We start from the raw sequence: 18,714 nt of genomic DNA, 5'->3' as shown, positions 1-18,714 counted from the left end.
GCTGTATTAATAAAATAGCTTTGTGCATGAGGGGGAATGTTTTAGAGAAAGTGTGTAGGCTACAAATATTGGTAGATGGGGTGAAGCACAAGATTGGAAATTGCTGGTGTAGCTGCAGGTCCTAGAGTGCATTGTGTTAACTACACTGAGGCCAGACATAATGCTCTATCCTGAAAGTAAACGGATAGTTTATTTCATAGCGTTAACAGTTCCATTTGAGGATGCAGTAGATGAAGCATTCGAAAGGAAGAAGCTGAAGTATGCAGACTTGGCGGCTGAGGTGAGGGAACGCAGGTGGCAAGCACATGTAAGACTGGTGGAGATAGGTGTTAGGGGATTTATAGCCAAATAGGCCACATCCCTGTTATCAGAAATATCTGAAAGGTCTAGTCAGTGGTTGTGGATAAGAAGAGCACAGATTACATGGGGAAATGCACTGTAGAGAAGATATTGGCATTGTTGGTGATGTAGCATGTAAAATTCACATGGAACTAGCAACACTGAGCATGCATTAATGGTGCCAGTGGGGCTATGAACAGTCTTAGTCACCAGGGAGGCCAGTGTGGACTTACGGTTGCTGATGGTAAAGGGTAAGGTAGAACTGTAAAGCTGTCTTGAAGGGGGGTAGGTCTGGGACACCAGAGTTCACTGTTGAGCCTTCTGGAGGTGTTGTGGGCTTAATTCAGCAAAACACCAATGAGAGGATGTGCTCTCATATAAAGCACAACACTATGTATATATTTGTGTGGTCCCAACAAAGACTATTCCCAAAAGTCACTGACACTGATGTTACCTTTGTAAAATGTACACAAACTACCCAACCACAGATCTGTAACTAAAGCAACTAGAAAAAACACAAAATATTGTACCTTTGTTGAGGCTTATGTTTTTATTTTTCTGTAAAATTTCTCTGCTTTGTTCAGACCCAGAAACATGATCAGATAAAACAGTGGTCTTTGATTTTTGCACTGAATTTTAATTACTAAATAAATGCAATGTATACAGTGTATATTTACACACATGCATTACATATAGCTGTAGTTAGGGTGAGTGGATGTGCACTGCACAGATTTCTGTGCACTCTCAGGAGTAAAAGCCAGAGATGCAGGTTATTGAAATGAAAGAAATAGAGCTGCACTAAATCTATTTCCTCATGTTCTTTCTTTAAAGCTACTACACAGGCCCCATCGAGAGAGAGAGAGAGAGGAGAGAGAGAAGGTAAGTGTCCTCCTACAGAATTATGGGATTAGTGTTGACGCTATAGAGCAATTGCAGCAGCTCCAGAAGAAGAGGTTCAGGTGTAGCGACTCACCCCTGTAGTTAAAGAGATTATCAACAATAAATATAATCTAAAAAAAGTTACTCCTTTCAATGGCCATGATGAAAAGTCTTGCCATTTTTTGAACAATTTCCCAGAAAAGGCTTTTTATTGTATAAGCAAGCAGGAGCCAAGCGGCCCATACAGGTGGCCATGCGCTCACCCTCTGATCCCTGCCCACATCACTTCACTCTGAAAACTCAATAAAAAAGATAGAAAGGACGATAGGCTTTTACATTAAGAGCCATATATTCTGATGAATTTTTCTTTTTGTGCAGTTGACATTCTCTTGATGGAATGAAAATATGACACAAGGAGGCATTTAAGGCAGAATCAAGGCTACTGCAGCGTGGGAACTTAGTGTGAGGAAGACAACACAAAGATGATGTTTTTATTATTCTAAACAGGGGCTTTCGTTAAAAAGAATTTAAGACCGATTTGTGTACTTGATTTCTGTTCTGATAAAAAGTTCTGGTAAAAAAAATACATACAAAATGGTCTGTATCAGTGCCATTTCCAAATATGGCCAGTAAGATCGGGAGAGTAAATAGGACACACTAACACTTTAGCCATGTTTACATACTATATTAAAGAGCTCTGTGATATGGGCCTTTAAATCTGAAAAGTCCCAGTGGTTACACACCAATGCTTCCATAATTTATATGTCTCCAAAATATACTGTACATATTTCTTATTAGAAATCCTTGAGAGTAATTTAGATGTGTGGATAATGTCCATTGTTTTCAGGCAACATTTTCTAATCAAGTATACAAGGCTTTCCATTGAGCTTGAAAATGCAGACTATAGATTTATATCCACAGCAGGAATAAATATAATAATCTGAAGAGGTCATTTCAAACATGATGTGCATTTTTTGTCGTTAACTCGTTAAAATATCAAAAACTGTTTTGAATCGACGACTTGCTCATGAACTAATGATTAGAGCACATTATTTCAAACACCAGGGTCCAAAGAGGCAACAGGATCCATACAACGGTTCCCTACATTTAAATTTAAATATCATTAAAATTAATTAAGAAATGCATTTTGTTGATTATACATTTTTAAAAGATGCATTAACATAATCAGAACCTAAAGTGTAGAGTTTGCCATGAACAAAACCATTTTTAAAATGAGAGTGTCATGGAGATGTGGAGCTAGGAGTAGACAGACATTCTGTTAAACTTCCTGCACAGCTAACATTGTAAGATTATATGTAAGATTACCCTAAACATAACCAAAGACAAATTATTAATATCCAACAGAGGTGTAAATATGTGGTAATATTTACTTGAACTGGTCGTAATATTTTTTTCCCACCTCAATGACACAATAGTGCTCCACCCACCCACCATTTTCAGGCTGTGCTGGGGGCGGGGTCTCAACTTTCAAAGATGTCAAACACAGCATAGACAGTTCACAAGCTTCCCAGGTGTGATTAAAACTTGCCGCGCAGACAATGTGACTTACAGGCATCATGAATGGGAGTGGCAAAAGTGTATCTAAGAAAAATACAGCAGTACTTAAGCACATATAACTAAGCCAAGACATTTTCATTTGAAAGATTACTTCTGATGCAGCTCTGACTAAAATTGACCAACATTATCGTACAGGACATCAGTCTCTATGTGAGAGATGCTTTTAAATTTCACTTCACTTAGTAGAATACAACACACCAACATTGATGCTGCAAAGTTTAAAACTGTTATCAACAGCTGTATGTGAAGACGTCTTTGTCGGGCCAAAGCTAACAGATGCCTCTTTGACGTTGTGTTCTCAATTAATGGCAAAGCCTTAATTTGGAATGTACAGCAATAAACAGAGTAATTTATGCTGTTGTCTTTATCGTTCAGCAGAGTACCGTGTTTCAGAGTGATTTTATGTAGAATGCTGGAATAGAGGAAGTCCTGAGCATCATGAAACAGAAAGCCCATCTGTGTGTGAGGTTGCAGTGCGAAACAGTAACTATTAATGTCCATATGGCCAAACAGAGAGGGCTATCTCCAAGTGACAGAGCTGTATAATGCCAGTGGCAAATGGCTCACTGAAGTGAATGCATTAAATGGTTTACTGTTGTCATATCAAATGTATGTTGCATCATGATTTAAGGCCTCTTGAGTCCAATTAAATATTTGTTGGACACAAGCCCAGATATGCTGCTCCTTTGCTGCATGGGATGTGATGATATGTCACACAAAGCCAGAAGAAGTAAAGCACATGGAACCAAATCACTAAATGCATGAACCTTAAAACTATGGAGATTAATATATAGTGTTGTGCAAATGCCCATGTGATGAAGACCTCTGTTCGTTTATTCAATTTCCATTCAAAATAGTTATTAAATATAAGCAATTCATTTTCATGGGCAGAAAAAAACAATAGGAAAAAAAGAAAATCATACCACATTTTAAGCTTTGATCTGGACGGATGTTTTCCACATTTCTAAATTTTACTAAGCACTGTATATTTTTCTAATCTTTGTGCTATTAATGAGGCACTCATTGTAATAATGTCTTGTTCCTCTCATGAGCAGCGACATTTATTTCAGATATTTATTTGCCTAATTGCTCTGTGAGAGTTTGTTTGTGTGTGTGTGTCTCTCTCTCTCTGTGTTGTACTGCTTGCCAGCGTGTGTGTGAGACTAGGGCAATGTCAGGACAAGAGCTCTGTGAGAAAAACACACAAACCTTCACAAATCAATCCTACTGCAGAGAGAGGGAGAGAGCTTCAGCACAAATACCTTTAGCAGCGAGCCCAAGACCTCAGCGAAAACAAGTACAGCAAAGGAGAGAGGGAGGCAAAATAAGGCAGGACTGAAACTACTCTGGATTTCCAACTTGCAAATAAAAAAGAAAAGCAATCAATCATGTTCGAGGGCCTTCATTCTTAGGTTGCTCTTCTGGGCAGCTAGAGAATGAAACGGGACAAGACTAGAATATGCAAAGTTGTGCACTCTTTCAGAAGAGTTGCTGGGGAGGGTAAACGGGCAAAGAAATAGACACATTGGCATTCCAGTGAAAGCCATAAATGCCTGGTAAATGTTCACCATCACAAACACTAATTAATCACCTTGCCAGCTGCTATTAATCATATATTAATGAGACACTGTCTTTGTTTTGGCCAGTCCAGAACACACTCTGTCCTTGCTGGCCTTGGAAATAGGACGCGGAAAATGTCCTCAAGACTCAATTAATCTTACAGCGCCTCTATTCACACAAAACGGACATTTTTTACTGAAAAAAAAGCAAATAGTCAGAACATTTACACAGGCCGTATCTCACTGCGCAATTTCAGAACTCTTTAATCACCCAGAGTCCACACAGGAAGACAGGCTCTTTTCTGCTTTAGAGGAAAATAAAAGAGAGAATGAAGCAACCTGTCAGCTCCGTGAGAGATTTTGATTTAAGCATCCTTTAGATAGAGAGAGTAAAAAATCCTGTGTATAATGAATAATGAACATGACAGGCAATTTGGACTGAAGAGTATTCAATGATTCAAATACAGTTCAAATGCAGGTTTATTATTATAATTTATAAGATTATAAGATGTATTTGTGAAGTAAAGTGTAACATTACAAATATAAAATATGGCTGTGAAACAGTTCATATTCATTCATGCTTATAGCCACATTTACAAAGTATTCTGAATGCTTTATAATGGGTCACAAATGTGTTCTCAGTTTCTTCCAGACATGGGATTTATACATTTATTCTATTTTATTGTCTTTTCCCTTACTTTTACTAAAGATGCCAACAATTCCGGAGCAGTGTTCACACACACACATATATATATATATATGTATATATCTAAAAAGAAACTACTCTCTATATGTCTCCACGGGAGCTGATGTCTTAGACAAGCCTGCTAGTCTGCCATAGCACTGTAGTTAGTTCTCAAATAATGGAGGCTCATCCGTCAACTGTCAGGAGCTTTACAATGTAGATGTCTGAGAATATTTCCCTCTTTCCATATTCCACTGCCATAGCTGCACCTCAGCATCCACTATCTGCTTATCTGTTTGCTCGAGACATACTGAAGCATATGTACACTCAGAGCAGCTGCAACTGTTTGATGTGCAGCCTTAAAATGCCATAAGGGACTAAAGGCAGCTCATTCTAAAAGCTTCCCCATTCATTACCTCACACACTAAATCAAGTTACCATAGCATCAGTATGATTTTGAGTAACAAATGAAGTCCTACATGTAATCTAATAAAACCATTATGCAAATTTGCCACTCCTGTGCAGATGCTGCACTGCTGAAATAATTTTACATAAATCATTAAGGCTCAAAAACACAGCCCAGAAGCGCACGTGTCCTAAGGTCACTGCGGAGGCGGGAGGATTTCTCACACAGCCTGCGGCTGACCTGGGCACCTGCTAGGCAGAAATGTTTATCGCACTTTGGGCATTTATAAACTGAGGGAGTGCATTAAAGAGAGGAGGTGTCACTGCATGCTGATGGAAGGAGCTGCTTTGCTTTCCCAGCCTTATGCAGATGAGCAGAAGGGTCAGCCAGCCTATACACTCTCCCCTACGGCCAGCACATACTAATCACACCACTGCAGCACAACATCGAGCTGCTGACCGCATGCACTGCGGAGCTATGTGTGACATGCAAATAGCTCTTTGAAAACACTATGATATACCAAAACAGGTTTGATTTAAAAAAAAAAAAAACTGCTTAACAGTTTCAACATCTCTGCAAATGAAACTTATATACATGTAAAATTGCGATCAGAGTAATTACATGTGATTTAATATTCTGATCACTCTACTCACTCACAAACTCACACCTATGGACACTTCTGAGTAGCAAGTCCACCTACCAACGTGTGTTTATTGAATCGCGCTCTGCAACTTCAGGGGGAGCCCAGGAGCAAAAGTGCCAAACCATCCATAGTGTTCCTTTTACTGCAAAGCATAATTTTCCATTTTTCAGTGTTCACTGTCATTGGTGTCTGTTTTCATTCCTGGGAGATTTAATGGCAGAAATCCCCTGCTGAGATATATTTCTCTCTTCTAAAGTTTAGTCTCAGAAGCTGATTGCAACAACAAACAGCATAAATAGTTTACAAGCTTCTAGCAACGTGTCTGGCATAACTAAAAATTACTATGTCCACTCTATTAGTTTCCCTAGTGCCTTAAGAAAACCCGTAACTATCCAGATCATATCCTTCACCAGAATACCCAACTATAATTTAGAAGCTTCTCCAGATCTAAGTAACAATAAACACCTCCAATGATGTTGAGGTTTGGGGAGGTCAGTTATAGTTATTGTGGTTACACGAGTTGTTGTGATGTAGTGAAATGAAATGTTGTTTCTGACACAACAGTGTATGCTTTTCAGACACTGGAAAAATCATTTCATGTGGACTCTCTGCAAATCTATTAGTGACAGGCAAACAGCTCACACAAGATACAAAATTTTGTCTGATTAAAATTACAGCTTTACATGCCTACTGTCTTTTAGACACATACAACTGTTCTGAACGTTGCCTACCCTGTAAAAGAGCCTTACATACATGGAAATTTCCGTCAAAGTAATTAGGCCATTTGCAGTGTTTACTTGACTCATGCACAGCTGAGTAATTCCATTCCAAGGAAAATATTTTCAGATCAGGCGCTCGTCTTTGTTCTCAACAGGACGTGCCATTTATTGCCGCATAGGAAACCCTTTCCTCAATTAAAAAATAACAGAAGATGATTCTGTTCTAGCTTTTGCGGCGAAGATGCTGACATGGTTAATCTCCTCACTTTACGCCCTCTCTCCCTCCAGAGAGTAAGATGGGGCCTCCAAGCCCTCTGCATGTGGCAGTTCATAATTCCATGATTGTACCCTGGAAAGAGTTAATATACACAGGAATGCTAATGAAGTGAAACTCATCTCTCCCCCGGTGCAGGAGGCCTGCTGTTTAATTACCTTTTAAAAAGTCGTTTGATAGTTGCACACGGGGAGCTGCTTTTTCAAAGGAACAATGACGGGCCTGTTGAGAGCATGAGTTTGTCTTTCAAATCAAATTCAAGACGATGCCTTTTGGGAACGGGGAAACATGTGTAAAGGCTTTCAGAGCAGTGGGAGATGGGCTTGCCATAACCTTTTCTTGTTCTCTGTCTCGCAATGATCATTGTGGGTCATTTTTCCACCACCCTTTTTAAACGGATAAACCTGGGGCTGGAATCAAATATGAATCCCAGGCGAATGATAATAATGAAGCACTTAGAGGGCCATTGGCATAATCGGACAATGCAGGGCATCAGGCAAGAAACAGAATCCCATTTCCTCCAATGACCTCCAGACTGCGACACTTATCTGTAATAATGGCCCACACGGAGGAAGGGATGACATAATAAACATGCGACCCTGTGGCCGGGTTTGTCAGGGAAGTGTCCTTTAACGGCAAATACACTCTCTAATTGGTTTGCTTTTCTCTTTGGGAGAGGGGACTTTGTCTGTAATAGCCTCCCAAAATGAGAGGTGGGGTGTTTCTGGCTCGTGCCGAGGTCCGGAGTGATGGGTGCACCCGTGTCCTTCAGTGCATTACCCTGAGAGCGTCCGGAGAGGGTGACAGAGATATATCTTCCACATGCGCCCCAGGGGGACAGCTGATGGCTTAAAAGCAAGGTAGGCACAGGAGACCCATCGACCTCTGGACAGGAGATGGTGGCACATGTGATGGAGCGGAAGAAAGGGAGGGGACGGAGTGAGTGAGAGAGAACGAGAGACAGAGGGAAAAAGAGAGAGATAGGTGTAATGTATGAGGAGAGGAGTGGAAGTGTTTGGAGAATCTTGCCTTACTAACCCTGACAGCTGATCTCTCATGGGGCCCTTGCCCAATCACTGTTGCTTTAATTAAGGGCAAAGCCAAGAGGAAACACTCTCCTTCAGGCCTGAAGTAGCCCTCATGGGCAGGTTTACGAAACAGTGGTTCTATGGAATATCATCACTGTCCAGTAATATACATGTAACTTTTGTCATGTTCTTGCAATGTTTTAAAATGCAGTACATGTCCAAAGTAGAGACCCCTTCTTGAATTGAGATGTTTTAAGGGCACCTGCTGTGGACACTTTTGTGTGTGTGTGTGTGTGTGTGTACATACAGCTTCCATCACCACATCACCATCCCAAACATTGACTAAATGGGTATTCAGCCCCCCAGGCACTGGCCTGTATAAAACAATGCAGCTGATTGCCTTATGCAACTAGCTATTGGAAAAAAAATAATAAAAAATGGTGTGTGTGTGTGTTGTTTCACTTATTTCTGTGTCCTATATGTTCTTACTATTTTGCATACTTGCCATCTATCTCATGACAGCACACACTTTGACCATCTCATGCCCTTGACGCTATCACTGAAACCTCTGGAAGAAAAATAAGTTGATGATGAGGGTGGTGCTGAACGTGGCACTATTTGTGCATGCGTGTCAGAACGCACGCATGCTATGATAGCAAGGTTAGGGCCGGCAAGGCTAGCCTCAGCCGGAGCTCCCTCGCTGTGGAGGAATGACTCAGCCTGTGCAGGCATGTTTGTGGAGCCCTCAAAAGAAGCTCGTAGCTGTGTGGTAATGTCAACGCTAATGTTATGATTAGTTGGGTCGAGGGCCTTTGATGACACGGTTAATGAGAAGTCTCGGGGTCCGACCCAGCAGGGTGAAGCTGAGACCTCCCACATCAAACACTCACACTGCTGGCCTGCCATCCACCCACATCTTCAATCTCTGTGGACTGTTGTGGAAAAAAAAATTCACATTTCTCTGGAGAAATTCCCCCTTCCCCAAAGCCTGTTAGCCCTCTTCTCTGGGGGGCTTCATACCACAGGAAGACTCAAGAGATCTTCCTCAAAAACCACGAGCACATAGCTGGAGCTGCACACAACAGAGTTATGTAAGCAATGAATGCAGAGAAAATAAGAACTGAGTGAAGTTGGCCTATCCAGGCTCCGCCCACAAAAGCATTGTTTTGCTAGCTACTGTTGTCAGTTTGGACCATGGCTGAGCAAAATCCTTTGCTAGTATTGTGCTAATCAGCAATGCACAATTTAGTCCCCTAAGTAGCGCTAGAAATACAAATGAATTCAGACACTTCCACTGTCCCTTGCTTGTTGGGAGATTGTAGTGCGCTCAGACTTTAATTCAATTTTGTGTTTCGGACACTTGGTGAAAGTGCACTCAATAGTGCCCTAAAACCTAATTAGGAGTTATTTCGATCTCAGTCTTTACATAACACTGGCAAAAACAAACTGAGGCAACAACTAATTTTGTAAGCTCATAATAAACAATTATACAACCACTAGAGAGTTTGATCATTTCAGAAGATTCTAATTGTGTATGTATACTTATTTGTCATGTAATAAATGGTTAGCATGATAACTTCCACATTGTTATTTCAATGCCTAGCAGCGATAAGCTACAACACATTCCTCAGACATAATGAACAAAATATTTGTGTAGGACATGTACACCAATAAGCCACAACATTAAAATGGCCTCTTTGTTTCTACAATGATTGTCCATACAATCAGTTCCCCTTACCATATTAGGTGCACTCTGTATTTCTACAATTACAGACTGCAATCCATCGGTTGTTTAGTCCCCTTTTGCCTTGTTCTTCATGGACAAGACCCCCACAGAGTAAACAGGTATAATTTTGATGGTGTATCAAGCTGAGCACAGCAGTGACACTGATGTGGTAGTGGTGTGTTACTCTATGTTGGAGTTGTATGAGTTGATCAGACGCAGCAATGCTTCTGGAAAACTGTTTTCACTCACTGTCCACCCTGTTAGACACACTTACAGATGGCTGGATAATTCTGGTTGGTGGAATGATCTCAGTTCAGCAGTGACACTGATGAGTTTAAAAGCTCCAGCAGCAATGTTGTGTCTGATCCGCTCTTACAGAGACTGCACACAATAACACACCACCATCATGTCCGTACCACTGCAGAGTTGAGAATGATCCACCACTCCAGTGATACCTACACTGTGTTGGTCCTGACCATTGAAGAATAGAGTGAAAGGGGACCAATAAGCATGCTGAACAAAATCTGGAATAAAGTCTGTAATTGTAGAACTACATAGTGCTCCTGTAAAATAAGCAAATCTGATAAAAGAGACAATGAGTATAGAAACATGGCGGTCATTTTAATGTTATGGTTGATCAGTGTATAAACATATTTATTAGTGAAGCAAATAAACCCTGTCTCTTAATGTAAACAAATTTACTGACACCACCATTCTAACACCTGGTGCAGGGTTGGGTTATGTTAATGAGTGTGCTACTAATTACATCCATAATATCTTTAGCTCCCAGCAGCAGCAGCAGCGGTCCTAGGTGGCATGTGATGCGGAAAATCTCCGAGGACTGGTTAGGAGAGAGAGTGAGTTTGACTGTCAGTGTGATGTGTGTCTCACACGTCCTCTCATGGAGCAGTTCACCTCCTGGGATGCACTAAGCTCCAGATAGGGATTCATCGCACCCAGGGCTAGAAAGTCAAGGAGCTCAAATAATGAGAAAGGACATGGAGGGAGGAGGAAGCTGCAGAACAAATGCCTTAGACAGCCACCATCTAAGCCCTTGATCAGCCTCCGCAGATAAGCATGCCATGTCACTCTACAACACAGCCATCCTGGAGTTCTCAGAGCCAAAGCTCACACACACAATATTTTATTTGAATGTGTGCACATCTTTCTTTCACCTGAGTAAAATATACGGCACAAACAAAACTGTGTCTTTTGGAAGTGCTGGTGTTGATGCAATGGGTTTATTTCATTTCACTCAAGTAATTTCAAGAATTAGTTCCTTCTGTTCACAGCAGACAATACAAGCTTATTTTCATAAAAATAAATGTTCCAAAAAAGCTTCAGTGTTACTTTTTCACGTTTACATTTAGATGTTGGTTGGATTCTCAAGATGCAAGGAATCACAGAACTTACTCTCTATTGTAATAAATATTTTAACTTCTAGTTCTTTTTGCTTATTTCAGTATTTTCCCCTTCCATATGCAAGTGGACTATTTCAACTCCTCAGAAATATCTCCAGAAAAAGTAATATTTAATGGTCCTTTTGACTAATAAACTGGAGTGTGGTCTCTGACTGTTGCTGCGCACAGTTTAAGGGTGTACACAGTCCTTGCACACAGATATCATGGCCTTCTGTAGTGCGTTTTTTTTTTTCACTCCCTCTTCTAAAAAGTTTACTCAGCTTTGGAATCACATCTCGCAGATGGCCAGTCCATTCGGGAAAGAGCTGTAGTTGCGCAGGGAAAATATTATTGCAGTCCTGACCTTTGTTTGAAAGTGTTCCCATCGAGTGTTTGGTGATTCCTGTAGAAATAACCCCCCTGAGAAATTATCGATATCATCAAAGTGAACCCCTGAGCTTCGCAAAACCACATGGACTAAGCATGACAGAAGGCTTCATTATCTGTCCGTACTGACAACAAAGACAGCTACATCCTGCATGGTTTATGAAATGCAGAACTAATCAGCAAAGAAAAACATCTCTAAAAGTGCACACAGCCAACAAATGCACTGATGTAAACTTAACACCAAGGGACTTTTAAATTGTTTCCTTTTTGAAACAAATTTTTTTTCAAGATCTAATCACTGCTTTTCAATAAACCTGCAATTGCACCCCATTATAGTCATTGTCCTAAAACATAGAACTTGTATTTGTCTCTGCCTTCAACCACACTTTGTTCTAAAATACAAAAAACCGTCCATGTTTTGGCATTAGTAGATAAATGAACTGTCCTATTTGCGGACATGAAAGAGCCTGTGATGTTTGTTCAGAGAGGAAAATGTCTGCTTGTGTTTGCTTAAGGCTGTGCTCAAGTGATGAACATCCGCTCACAAATTTACATCAAAGCGAAGTTTTAGATTGAGGAGTATATTTGATTACTCCAGTGTGACAGCTTTCTCCAAAGCACAAACTGTGCTGGTGCATGGAATGGGAGGAGGTCTGCTGGATTTGCTGCCGAAGCTCTAATTGGGCCTTCATCGTTTGTTATTACCAGTCTTTGCTCCACATGTGTGACTGGCCAGCAGTGCGACAGAGTGCTTTTATGATTTTCTCTGTAGTGTCTGTGACGGCCACTGCTGGCTGGGATTACATGATTGATCCATCTCTGCACTGAGCCATTCCAGGGCTGAAGGGCCGAGCGTGAGAGATTGTGAGATGCTTTCTAAATGTCCCAGAAGGAAGGAGTCATTTTGTGCTGTCAGTGTAGAGTCTGCAGGAGCTACACACTGCATTTAAAGATAATCTAAAAATGATCATCTGTTCAATAAAGGTTACCGCTGTTTCAAAAATGGTTCAAATGCAGTGTATCTGAAAGGTGTATATTAAAAATGTATGACAATCTTTGCTTTCTAAAATGACAAATGTAGGAAGAGTAGGAAATAAGTTTTAAGATTTAGATTAAATTAAGATATTCACCAGCCATTTCGACCATTTCTATAAAATGCTCAGACAATGTAACAGGAAGAAGTTATTTCAAATGCTGCAAAAATGGTTTCAAGGTTTTACATATAAGCAAGTAATCAACAAAAACAGAAGAGATTCTATTGCAATTTCAGAAATACATAGGAACACAGGGAGATCAGAAGATTATATAAAATATATCTCTACTTATATAAGTATTTTATTTTAAACATCAGCAACACCTGAAGTATAGATTTATACAGCACATCATCCATGCAAAAATAAGTTTGTGTACTCAGACCATTCATTTAGCTTCTTCTGCTGCAGTCTGATTAGCTTAGTAAAGGAACCTACTACTGAAGCCAGTGACACTTTATACTCAGCTCTGCATTTACAGCTTCGATTGAATAACACAGCTCAGTTTTAGTCACATGCAGAAATCAGCTAATATTCCAATATTTACTTGTGTATTTTATTCCACAAAAAATATAATACATTAGTAAACAAACCTAAAGAAAAACAATTTTTCATACTTCTACTACTACTAATAATAATAATCCAAGTGTATGTGTATGTATATTTGTGTATATGTGTATGTATTTTTTTTCCTCAAATATTCATATTAATTGAAACATACAAACTTCACATTTCAGAAGAGAAGAGAAAAACTTTCTTAATTTAATGTATATGAATAAAATGGACCTCTGCTCAATGTAATTTGTACTGGTCCAATGACACTATAATCGTGTAATATAATTTAATGTTTCTTTTTCTCTGAATATTAATATAAACATATGTAATCTTACGAATAATGCTAATATGTCTGCATAATTTGTTTTTAATAAAATACAATTTACACTAAATAAAATCAATGTCTTCTAGGTATATAATTATTTTTGCTTTTCCTCTTCCAACTACTAATTACAGTATTAATTGTAATAATTTAACATAAAATAAAAATGGCTTTAAATAACATAACAATAGTGTTTATACTGTCCAACTGAACACTTACTTTGGTCCTGTGCATAGATGGATACATGTTTTTTATTGTCTTTTCTGGCATGCAATCTCTGTATGACTCCACCTTCCACACCTTCAGAATACAAGTGAACTGACTCCAACAACTCCAGATTCCACATCTGAGTGATAGAGAATCAAAGAACATGAAGAAGAATTTGTGTAAACTGCAAACCAATTTATTTCTTTATTATGACAATGCACTCAGACTGGAGTGGTCTTACACATGGGAAAAGTAGAACAAGCTAAATAATAATATAAATTTAAAAAAAGATGTCAGATGTCCTGTAGTTTCCTCTGTATCCTATAGATGGCAGTGTAAGAAGTTGGTTGGTAGGTGGTGGAATTGTATACACCACAGCCACAGGAACATCACTCAAACTTGCATCCACCAACATCAAGAGATAAGACATTCATGTGGTCTGGCATATTTCAAAACCTAGGCTACAGCTAAGGTATGCATATTAAAAATATTCAATGACAGAAGTTAATTTATCTAAGCCCAAAATAAACATTAAAAAAGGGTTTGTGCTTTAAATCGCTGATTTAATAAACTGCAACAAACAAACCTTAATATTTAATATAATCTTTGTATAATTAGTATTATTAATAGTAGTAGCAGTTGTATATAATCATTCTATGATAATTAGGTTTGTAAGACAGATTTGCTTTCTGCATCATCCCGTGCAAATTTTTTAGCATGTTTTACTTTCCCATCAAATGAACAACTCCTTAAATTTAATTAAATAAACTTAGGCTTTCTTTAAATATTACCCAATAAATATACATGAAATTTACTACCAACTTTTGAATACACTATAATGAGTTATTCCTTAAATCTGTGTTTCATTTATTTACAAATATTTTTAGAAGTTAAAAATGACATAGCCTAATTAATAAATAATTACATAAGCAATTTAATCAATCACATGATTTCCAGTCCAATAAAACATATTTGATCAAATTTGTCATTTTCAGTCATGTTCAAAAAGTATACATACTCTCTATAATAAGTAAGTATATGAAATACGCACTGTAGAATACTGTTGTTCTCACAGAATACATCAATGACTGTTTATAGATTATATTGAAAAAATCGCATTCTGCACACGATTCCCTATAACACCTTGTGTGAAAAATAACCTGCTGTTGGCAGCAGTTGTGCTGCATATAGACATTGCGGGGGCCTATTAACCTCCATTTAAATTCTCTTTACCCTCCCCTTTGAAAAGGCTCATGCAATTGATTTAACTTCCATGCATGCATTGCTTACCCCGCGTGGTTAAATAAATGGCTAACAGTTTAAGACTTAATTGATTTTCCCTACGCCCACCCCCACACCCCCACATCCCCGCACACACTCCTTAGTAAGGTGGAATTGTATGTAAATCCTATTTCAGAAATATAATAAATGAATTAAAATGCAAGGTGACTTATATGAGTTTAAGTGTCTGGCCAAAATGAGACTTAAGTATAATTAGTTGAATGTTTAGGCTAATGATATTAGGTGCAATCCATCAGGGGGAAGTGGAGGGCGTTTCTAAGGGAGGGAGCATGAATGGGCAGCAGGGGATATGTATGGGGAGGGAGAGCAGCTGCTGTGCCATGGGTTGACTTAACCTCTGTCACTTTGATGGCCTTTGTGCTCACTGCCAAGCCAAAGGAAGAGCAGATGTCTCCTAGCCCCTCGTCCACACCCCTATAGACCCGAGATACACCCTACCGCACACACTCATACACTGGTGACATTATAAAAGCCTAACACATCGTCTACTTACTCCATCTGTCTGGTTTATAATGAAATGATATGAAAGTATATGAAAGGGAATGAGAGAGAGAGAGAGAGAGAGAGAGAGAGAGAGAGAAGCAGATTGATATTATAGAGAAAGTGAGAGGGAAAGAGAAAAATGAGGGATAAACAGATTGGGTCAGAGAAAGAAAGAAAGAACGAGAGAGAGAGAGAGAGAGAGAGAGAGATGTTTAGGACTTGAAAAGCTGAGTGAGCTAGGTCCATCGATATAGCCCTTTAAATGAAGTCTGGGTCTCTGGAGCCCACAGACATTGTATGTTATTTCTTTGGCTGAATTAAGAGTGTGTAATGAATAGGGCACATTAAACCACCCCCCGTCGCCACTCCTCCTGCCCCCCACCCTCCTTCCCCTTCCAACATCCATCAGGAGTAGAGAAACCCTGCTCTAATGAATGTTAACTAGTCATGAAATGATCAGATCTAAACAGTGGCTAAACCCTAAGCCAGGGGCCTACTCGTGTTGAGAACCACTCAGGCAGGTCGTCATTTGATGGAAAAGTTTTTAACAGCCCATTGGATATGCTCTGTAAACAGACTGGATCCTGACACATGTGCCAACTCTCAGCACAGCAAAGGAGCTGTATTCACACACTTAAAAATAAAGGTTCTTAAATGGTCTTTGGCCAGGACATATGCTTCAGAATCCTCACTTTCAAAAAGGGTTCTTTAAACAACCATTTATAGAAAGGAGCTTTAGGGAATTCCCAAGTGTTTCTTCCATGTCTTTGCTCCAAAAGATCCCTTTTGGGCATCTTTTTTTTTTTTTTTTTTTTTTTAATAGTCCAGAAAAGAAAAAAAAAATATGAATATGAACATGGTTTCTCCTTTAAAAAACTTAATCAGAAGAACTTAAAAATATGTATAAATTAGTATAACAGAATTATTTATTTTCCTGGTCCATTCTAGAACGGATGGCATGCATAGATGGGATGGGTCCTTGTACCTTTCGTTAATTGGTTTTCCATTTCTAATACTGCAATAGAAAAACGGAGATTGGTGATAACCAATGACATTATATTAATAACCTTATGAAAGTACACTTCAGGCAAACAAATTCTTTGGAGATTTCTGGAAGAAATGTATCTATACCATGACTCAAACGAAAAAAAAAAAAAAACTTAATTTTGTTTATGCAATTCACATCTACATGTGGCTAAATTTATTTACAGCCTGTACACCTGCAATCATCACATATTACTCTTCTAAACCTTTTTTTTCATGTAATGTCAAATTTTCATGATGTATGGGCCAATAGAAATGTTACAAAATTGCTTGGAATAAAGTCTTTTTACATTGATTCCACTGAAAATTAAGGCTTTTCAGAGACTATTTCAGAGACACATGATATCTCTTGTACAGGGATGATATGTCCTGTTAATATCCTGTACACCTATTGTTTCTTTATCTTAGTGCAAATGTATACGTTTAGATGAAAACTACGATCTGGAACTCAGAACGTTAAACATAAAATTTTACGCTTATGTATACAAGAAAAGTGAGTTTAAATTTATAGAAGGTGTTTCATATGCACGGATTGCATTGTTTTTACAAACTACTCTTGATGGTGCCTCCACAGTGTCTTATGATATTCATCTAAAGAATAAATACCAGTCTGAAAAAGAATCAAGTGCAGTCATCCAGCTCTGGGAGGATAGTACGAACTTATGAACCCCAGACAATGCCAGTGTACCTGACTCCAAAGCCCTCTTGGGTGGTCTTCACACAAGACAGGGGCAGAGGGGAGGGTGCCTATAAGACAAAGGGAAGGGTAGCATTCATTAAGTAAATTAGCCTTACAGTAAAGACATTTGAACTGCTTTACTAATCACTTCTTTCTTCTACACTGTCACTACGATAGGCAGGAAATGTCATTTGCATTATTTCCTGCATCCCATTGGCCAGTGCACTCGCTTACGGATGAGCAGTATAGCTCCTTCTCTTGTGCGCTTTCTCTTTATTCTCTCCAGTGCCATCCCCATGCTCTCTCAGTCAGGAAGGCTGTGGATTGAGTGCACTAGCTGCCCATTGGCTTGTAAATGATTTCTGCTGAAGAGGACGGCAATGATAATTTGTAACACTGAGAGCTATAATAGATTACATTGTGAAGTGTAATGTCCCACACTTGCCATTTGAAACTCAGGGAATCCAGCTCTTTAAAGCTTATATTTGCAACAACATATGAAGAATCAGCACTCAAAGGTTAATTCTGTTTTACTGCTAGAGGTGGGACATTTTTACCCTGCATTGTTTGTGCAATTTACAAACTAAATTATTCTTTAAATAGTTAAGCCTCAGTAAGAGTTGTGCAATTTTATACAACGGTTTAGACATTGTTAGGGACTAGTTTGTATTAAAATGAATATAAAGATATATTACCATGACCGACTTCAGTTAAATGCCGAGCTGGCTCACTGGTCAGTGACACTTACTTTTAAAGTAATTTTTGTTTAATGTGCTAGATATTTACTTTATACAAACCAACGTAAATATGGATTTTATGACATCACAAAAACCTCTCATTCAATGCAATTCAGTGTTTTTCAACTTAGTTTTCTTAAGGACTTGAGAGTTGAATGGTACATTTAGAAACTTTAACATACTCTTGTTTAAAGAAAACTAAACAATTCTGTTTTCAAGGTTATGGGCCCTTTAAACTAGAGGACATGATTATTTGAAAGGGTAACTAAATTGAGTGCATGACAGACATGAATACTAACCAGAGAATAACAAACCTCCCTGGGATTACTGCCGGGCCTGAAATTGTGATGTGGAGAGTAAACCATATCAAACACATGTCTCTGTGATTGCAATGTATGAGCTGATTCACAGATGTGATACAAAACAAGATGTATACTTTACAAAGGGACCCAGCTCCATCAAAAATAATGATCATTTTTATCAAATAAACAAATAAACATTGATTGAATGAACTGCTTTGGTGTTCCGTGGTGTCTGAGTCATTCATTCAAACACTGGAAAAAAAAACGTGTATTGACACAGCAGTGCAGCATGTGACAAAATTAAGTGATAAATTATCTGGCTGCCACTTTTGATTAATAGTGGCTTTAACGTAAGAGTTAAATGCAATAATAAAAGAGACCATCATTCACTTTTCACATGGCCTCCTCATAAAATTAGTCAGGACATAA

General features: G+C 38.8%; 1 long non-coding RNA gene across 2 annotated transcripts in view; it reads right to left on the bottom strand.

Annotated features, from left to right (window-relative positions):
• Positions 1-18,714, bottom strand: part of LOC136667964 (uncharacterized) — a 97,117-nt gene that overhangs the window by 28,273 nt on the left and 50,130 nt on the right. The window contains exons 5-6 of one of the 2 annotated variants that reach the window (XR_010795453.1): positions 17,256-17,314; positions 13,751-13,877 (exon numbers count right to left, since the gene is read on the bottom strand). This is a non-coding gene — a long non-coding RNA (uncharacterized lncRNA). The remainder of the gene's footprint in view (positions 1-13,750; positions 13,878-17,255; positions 17,315-18,714) is intronic. The other variant, XR_010795454.1, reaches the window with a different exon arrangement.

This window comes from Hoplias malabaricus, chromosome 15 (assembly GCF_029633855.1).
Source record: "Hoplias malabaricus isolate fHopMal1 chromosome 15, fHopMal1.hap1, whole genome shotgun sequence".
NCBI classification, from domain to species: domain Eukaryota; kingdom Metazoa; phylum Chordata; class Actinopteri; order Characiformes; family Erythrinidae; genus Hoplias; species Hoplias malabaricus.
This window is presented reverse-complemented; position numbering and strand designations above follow the sequence as displayed.